The sequence below is a fragment of the Myotis brandtii genome, unplaced genomic scaffold, assembly GCF_000412655.1.
Source record: "Myotis brandtii unplaced genomic scaffold, ASM41265v1 scaffold1571, whole genome shotgun sequence".
NCBI classification, from domain to species: Eukaryota; Metazoa; Chordata; class Mammalia; order Chiroptera; family Vespertilionidae; genus Myotis; species Myotis brandtii.
Window position 1 is genome coordinate 152,713 of NW_005355711.1, and position 7,105 is coordinate 159,817.

Sequence of the window (7,105 nt, forward strand, 5' to 3'; positions counted from 1 at the left end):
AAGTGGAGCTGTTTTCAAGTGGCTAAAGTGCTGGCAATTCATGCCTCCCGGCCTTTCCCCTCTCGGGTTTCCTCCTTGGGTCAGTTGCAAACTTCACCGAGACACCGAAGCAACTCTGCCCTGGTACTTCTGCACAGGCCCCTGCACTCTTCCTTGAGGTCTCTGGGTCTACAGTCTGAGTTCAGGGAGGTCACCCAGAGCCTGTTTGCCTGGACAGGTGGGGCAGAGGGGCTACCTTGAAGAGCTGGAGGAAGATGGCAGAGTAAGAGTTGGTATGAACCAGCGCCTGCTTAGCCAGACTTTCTAAGCTCCCCACCAGGCCCAGGCTGGGCCCCTTCTCCACACCAGGAGGATCCCAGCTGAGGTCCCCTCTCTGCACCCAGCGCTCTCCTCCCTGTTCTACCACTGGGGGAAGGGAGCAGATCACTTGCTCTGGACCCTGCCAACCTGGCAAGCTGAGGCACAGGTGGTGCAGCCTAGGGTGCTGGTGGCTGCAAGCCTTCTCCCCCTCCCTGAAGCATGGGGCAGGGTTGCAGCAGCTCACAGCCACCCCTGGGCACCATGCATGGAGACACTGCTCTCCACTGAGCCACCATCCACCCAGGACCTGTGGGGGTTGGGGTGGCCTCAACGGGCTCCCACTGGCCCCACTGAAGCCAGACTTGGCTTGGCCAGCCAGCCCCGCCACCTGAGGGCTGTGCATGCCCCATGGGCCTCATTGCCCTCATGAATCGCTGTGGTCTGGCCGTCCCATCCCAGGAAGTGGCCATCCTGATCACTATGGCTCACTCCCCGGTTCAGTTGGGCCTGCCCAGCAAACATGTAGGCAGGAGCTGGGCCTCTGAGGGGAAGGAGGAGGCATGCGTGGGCCAGGGCAGAAGTGGGGAACTTGGTGGTGTAAATACAGCCCCCCCCCACATTGCTCCAGCCCCTCGTGCTGCATTCCCGAACCCCTGGGTGCCCCTGCCCAGCACTATGCTCTCAGGCCTGGGGTGGGGGTGAGGGACCTGGAGCTGCGGCCTGAAGGCAGCCCTCGCTGGCTTAGAATCACAATGGTCGATCAGGGAGGGATGTAGGATGCCAAATTCCACTTCTCTCTTTCTCTTTCTCTCTCTCTCTCTCTCTCTCTCTCTCTCTCTTTCTCTCTCTCTCTCTCTCAGAGTGGGCCTCGTGTCTCCAGTGGGCAGGCGAGGGCTCAGTTGAGGTGACGGGCACCGCTTGCCTTTGCCCCAGTCCCCGCACATTGGGACGTGTCTCTGGTGGGCGGGCGAGGGCTCGGGCAAGGCGATCCGCATCGTTTCCTTCGCCCCAGCCCCTGCCCACCCCCAGATTGCATTGGGACGTGTCTCTGGTGGGCAGGCGAGGGCTCCATTGAGGCGATCGGCACTGCTTGCCTTCGCCCCAGCCCCTGCCCGCCCCCAAGTCGCTTTGGGACATGTCTCCGGTGGGTGGGCGAAGGCTCCAGCTAGGCAATCAGCGATCGCTTTGCCTGAGCCCCTGCCCCCAGGTCGCACATGGGGGCCTGGATGGCGGCTTGCGCTGTCCTACCCTGCCTGCAGTATGCAAATTAGCCACCATCTTTGTTGGCAGTTAACTACCATCTTAGTTGGCACTTAATTTGCATATCGCCCTGATTAGCCAATGGGAAGCGTAGCGAAGGTACGGTCAATTATCACATTTGTCTATTATTAGATTAGATGAACTACAACATTCATTAATGAATATCCTATCTAATAAAAGACAAAAAGGGTAATTGACCATACCTTCGCTACACTTCCCATTGGCAGATCAGTGCCATATGCAAATTAACCGCCATCAAAGATGGCGGCTAATTTGCATACTGCAGGCAGGGCTGGCCAGCGCCAGACGCCATCTGGGCCCTGTGTGCGGCCCTGGATGGCCGGGCTTAGGTGGTGCGATCGCATCATCTAAGCCCCGCCCCAGCTGGGACCCCTGTGTGCCGCCTAAGCCCCATGCGCCTAAGCCCTACCCCCAGTCAGGACCCCCATGTGCCGCCTAAGCCCCTCCCCTAGCCAGGACCCCTGTGTGCCGCCTAAGCCCCGCTGCCAGCTGGGACCCCATGGTGATCCCAGAGCAGGCAAGTGCGGAGGGCGGCCGGCCCCCAGGTGGGCCTGCTCCTGGGGATCGCCATGGTGATCCCAGAGCAGGAAAGTTTCCTGCAGGCAGCACCCAGCAGGGCCTTCCCCCAGTCTCTGCAGTGATCCGGTGATCCATGAGCAGGAAAGCATGGCCTGCAGGCAGAACCCCACCCTGGCCACAGCTCAAGGGAGAGAAAAACACGCAGTAGAGGCCAGGAGCCTGAGAGATCAACACAGAGGGGTGCCTGCTCCAAGCATCCACGGTGTGGCTGGGGACAGGCCCCCAGCAGACATACACACTCACACACGCACACAGCGCCTGCTCTGAGCCTCCAATGTGGCTGGGGGCAGGCCCCCAGCGGACACATACACACACACACACACACACACACACACACACACACACACGGGACGCCTGCTCTGAGCCTCTGCTGCCAGACTGTGGCCATCAGTAGGACATCCACTGAGGGCTCCCGGACTGTGAGAGGGGCAGGCTGGGTTGAGGGAACCCCACCGAAATTCATGCATTGGGCCTCTAGTATACTATAACCATGTTGCATTCAGTTCCCTTACATGCGTTATGCTTATTGATTTGTGGGGTTATTCAGTGTCTCATAAGTTTTGTTCAAGAAAAAATATTAATTTTTATTAAAATGTTCTATTATTTTATGTTAATGATTACACATTTATTTCATCCCTTTGGATTCAGCAGGTCTCTGTTGCAATAAATCTACATTTCTATGAAAATTGAAGCTTTTGTTTTTTTGTGGTCCACATAAACTTAAACCTTGTTTATTTGGCCCATGTTAGCCTTTGAGTTTGACATGCTTGCTCTTAGGGGATTCTTGCCAAAGGCAGCAGACCCTGCCTTGACTTTTCTGAGTCCCTGGGTGTTTTACTGGAATCTTTATGTTTAGACCTCAAAATGTCCTTGTTTTAAAGCCACGAGAGATACATGTGTTTCCTCAAGGATACTTACCCTGCTAATAGTATCTAGAGGTTAATTTTAGTTCAAGCTGTTACTACAATAAAAGCCTAAGGAGGTAGGTGAACGGGGCTGCCTGGTTCCTTTAACCAGGCAGTCCCTTAGTCCTCTCTTTCACAGAAACGTGTGTTAGAGTAATCATTCATCTGTCACTCAGGATCTGCTGGTCAGTCCGGGAAAGGTTGGACAATGAAAATGGGATATGTACTCAGACAGTAACCTCTGTTCCTGCTATCTCTCTCAGGGTAGAATGGGTGCAGGATTAAAGTGGCTGTTGAGAAAGGTGGTCTTTGGTTGGCCCGAGAGCCAGTGTTAAACGGGGAAATGGCTGTATTGAAGCTTGAGTTCTTGGGATTTGAGCTCTCAGGGACCAGGGGAGAAGGTGATTGCTGGTTAGGAAGGTCTAGGTTTTTGTAATCTACTGCAGAAGATGGAATGGGAACACATAAGGGGTGGAGGTCAGTGGTTTCTGGGTCAAAAGTAGATTCAGAATCAGAAGTGTTGAGGGTATGATGTTTTGTGTGAAGGAATAGGATCTGATGGGTAGAAGAGTGACAGAGAAAGGTTTGGGACTAGAGGGTGAAAAAGGCCTGGATATAGGGAATGTCTGACCATTTTCCGATTACAGCAATTATCTAAATTGTGCAATGTGTTAAAATTGGAAGTTCCATTTTTAGGCCATTGAAATTTATCATCTAGTTTATATCATGGCCAAACAGTATTACAAAAGAAAATGAGTTGCTTGGGCATGATCTCCCTTGTGAGTATGCAGAGGGAGTGTAGCGTGGTCCATGAGAGAGGAAGGGTGAATGACAGACCACAAATCCAAAGGTGACTGTTTAGGGCAGGTGTCCCCACTGCTAAACAAATCACCAGGAGAAATGAAGGATGACCCTCCAGACTGGACCCAATCAAGAAGGATCCAAAGCCAAACGGCTGAGGAGTCTTCAGGCCTAGCACTAGGATTTTTCAGATGAGAGACTTTCAAAAGTCAGTGAGAGTGAGTAGGCAGAGGTCACAAAATTAGGGGAATTATGGAATGTCACTCACCTAGAAAATATTGGCCTGTGTGGGATGAAGGGTCAACAATGGAGAAAGATTCCCAATCCTGAATCCTCCTTGGCTGGTTCAGGAGGGTCCGTAAGGGACAGGGGCCTAATTGAGGCCAGCAATCCAGTTACCAGAGTAGAATTAGGAGGTAAACACAAGACAAGCTGACACTGTCTACCACTCTCTGAGTAGCAAACTTAGGGTGACCAAAGCCAATATTATGGCTCTCTTCCCCCTGGAATCCTCCCAGCTTTCAGCACCAATCCAAAGTGGTAAGGGATTATAAATTTATTAAGTCATATGGATACCAAATGGGCTGAACCCCAACATGGTGCCAGCACCCAGGGACAGGGAGTTAGAGGTTTTAAGGACTCTAGGCAGGCTTTTTTCGGGTGGAGAGTTCTCTGGGCTAGTCCTGATCCTAGAAAGGTTCAGAGGGGTCAGATAATGGTCTCAGCAAGTGAAATGTGGTCTTAGCAAGTGGAATGTGGTCTAAGCCAAAAGAAATGTCCATTGTGAAGTGGCCTAAAGGTCAGTTCCCAGCAGAAGGGTATTGATTCAATTATTTGATCAGACCTAAGATGTATTTCATTGTAAGTAGCAGTGGGGCTAAGGAAGCCGTGGCATAGCATAAGCTTTTAGTTTCATGTTTCTGTAGTTCACCCACCACCTCACCCTCCACCCATGTTTTGTTTGTCTCTTAGTCCTTAGATAGTACTCTTATCATCTTGAATGGTGTTGGGAGGAAAAATTTTCCTACCCATTTAGGTTCCTGTTTGGGTGCAGGTGGGAAAGTGAAGGGAAGTACATATTTGTCCCTTCCATAGGTGCCTGGAAATTAATCTCTGAAATCCTCCTAGAGCCAAGGACAAAAGTGTAAAATGTTTTCGAGGCTGTGCAGGTTATCATTCCTATAGATGACTCCCATTTTACAAGACTTCTCATTTCACTTTCCAAGCCCATTTCACTTCCATCCATCCAACAGTGTGAACTAGGAAGAAAGGGTTCCAACATCTGAGCCTAACAGGTACAGGTTGCACTTTCCAGAGGGCGGCTCTGACTTGTGTGTGAGCCCACCAGGTGCAGTCAATAGCCTGGTCTCTAGAGCACACAGAGAAGGACATGAGTGTCCTCCCTCTCACTCTATCCCTCCCGACACCATCAGTTTTCCTCAGCCCCAAGGACAGAGTGCATCTTCCCTATGTCCTTTCCCACTCTGAGTGCCAGCCTTGGGTCTTCCTAATGGAGGTCAGATATTGCTCAAGGTGTCTGAGGGAAGACAGAGACTTGGGAGAAGACCAAATTTCCTTTCAACCTAGGAAGTTCATGGTTCTCTTGGTTCCACCCATTTTAGGAGACTCTCCCTGCCCTGACTTTGTAGGGTGAGCACCAGTGCCTCCATTCCTTATTTAATGTAACCCACTTGTACCAGCTCTTGTGATAGCTTATCACAGTGGTATTAATTATCAACCAGGATTTCTGAGTGAAAAAAATAGCTGATGCCATGGCCTGATGGTTCGGTCGATTGGAGCATCATCCTGGGCACCAAAAGGTTGTGAGTTCCATGCCAGGTCAGGGTACATACTGAAGTTGTGGGTTCAATACATTGTTGGAGTATGTGTGGGGAAGGGAGAGATGGGGGAAGTGGCTAATTGATGTTTCTCTCTCACATTGATGTTTCTCTCTCTCTTTCTCTCTCTTCCTCTCTAAAAAATTTAATAAACACATATTTTCAGGTGAGGAAAGAAAGAAAGAAAGAAAGAAAGAAAGAAAGAAAGAAAGAAACTGATAAGAGAGGAAAGCAGGACACCTGAGGGAACTGGGAGCCTGGATTCTGCAGTCTCCACCAGAGTCACAGGCCTTGTCTTCTCCTGAGAAGAGCTCAGCAGTAATTCAAGGACTTTGTTTCAGATCCAAGTGCTGAGAATTCTCTCTGGAGAAGCAGCCCTTGCAGCTGTAATACAAACCAAACCTTGATAAGAGCTTGGTACAAGTGAGGACTGGGTTATCAGAAAGCAATGGGAGAAAAGGGGTGAAGTGGGGGAAATCAGGGATGGTTTCAGAGCAAAGATTACCTTGGGGACCACTTTTAAAGATAAATAGGTGTTTTTTTATTAGTCATAGGAGAAGGGCAATTCAGATAAAAAAAAATAGAAGTCTAGAAAGAGAAGTAGACACTCATGGTAGAGCACTGTGTACTTAGAAAATAACAAGTTCTTCCATGAGACTGGGAGGAGGTGAGGGATGGCACAGAAAAGAAAACTGTAGGCCCAAATAGAAGTACCTTCAATACCAAGCAAAAGACTTCAATATGTAAAATATAGTATATAGACAGTGACTTTGAACTCAAGGGATGGTAGGATATAAGCAATGGAAAGAACTTTTGCCGTCCCAAGGTCAGACAGCACCTTGGCAGCAGAAACAGAAACCAACCTCAGGTCCCTAACTTCCAGGGCAGTATCCTCACTACACTGTGTGCCTGATGTGCCCTGGGTGGGGAACATATCCCCAGGATGTGCATCCAAAGGACTGCAATATCTCTAGAAATTGATCTCTTCTTCTAGCTCTGATTTCCCCGAGAGTTCTCCCCCTGCCCTTCCTGCTATGAAGTTTGGTGGGAGAAGGCAGGATAGCTTTGCTGCTGCCCCCATCTGTGGAGTTCCGGGGGCTGGGGACTCATACTGAGGTACCATCAGGTGTAGTTCAATTGCAGCAGCTGGGGTGAGGGAAGTGGAGGCAGGGAGGGAATGAGTGGTTCGGGGCTCCCACCTCCAGGCTCTGGGGGCATTGTTTGATTTTAGTAGAGACGCTGGAGAAAGGGGAGCAGCTTAGGAGGAAGAGGTCCCCAGGAGAATATCTACTCCAAGCAGCATCTCTCCCTCTCTTTAAAAAGCCTCACATACTGGCTCCATCAAGGAAGCAAAGTCTTGAGAACACTCATTTGCTTAGAAATTTTGGGGTCTCACATCTT

General features: G+C 50.4%; 1 long non-coding RNA gene across 1 annotated transcript in view; it reads left to right on the forward strand.

The window, feature by feature from the left end:
- The window catches only part of LOC106725370, a 19,453-nt gene extending 14,444 nt beyond the window's left edge, over positions 1–5,009 (forward strand). The window contains exon 3 of the long non-coding RNA XR_001361250.1: positions 4,930–5,009. This is a non-coding gene — a long non-coding RNA (uncharacterized LOC106725370). The remainder of the gene's footprint in view (positions 1–4,929) is intronic.
- Positions 5,010–7,105: the final 2,096 nt, after the last annotated feature.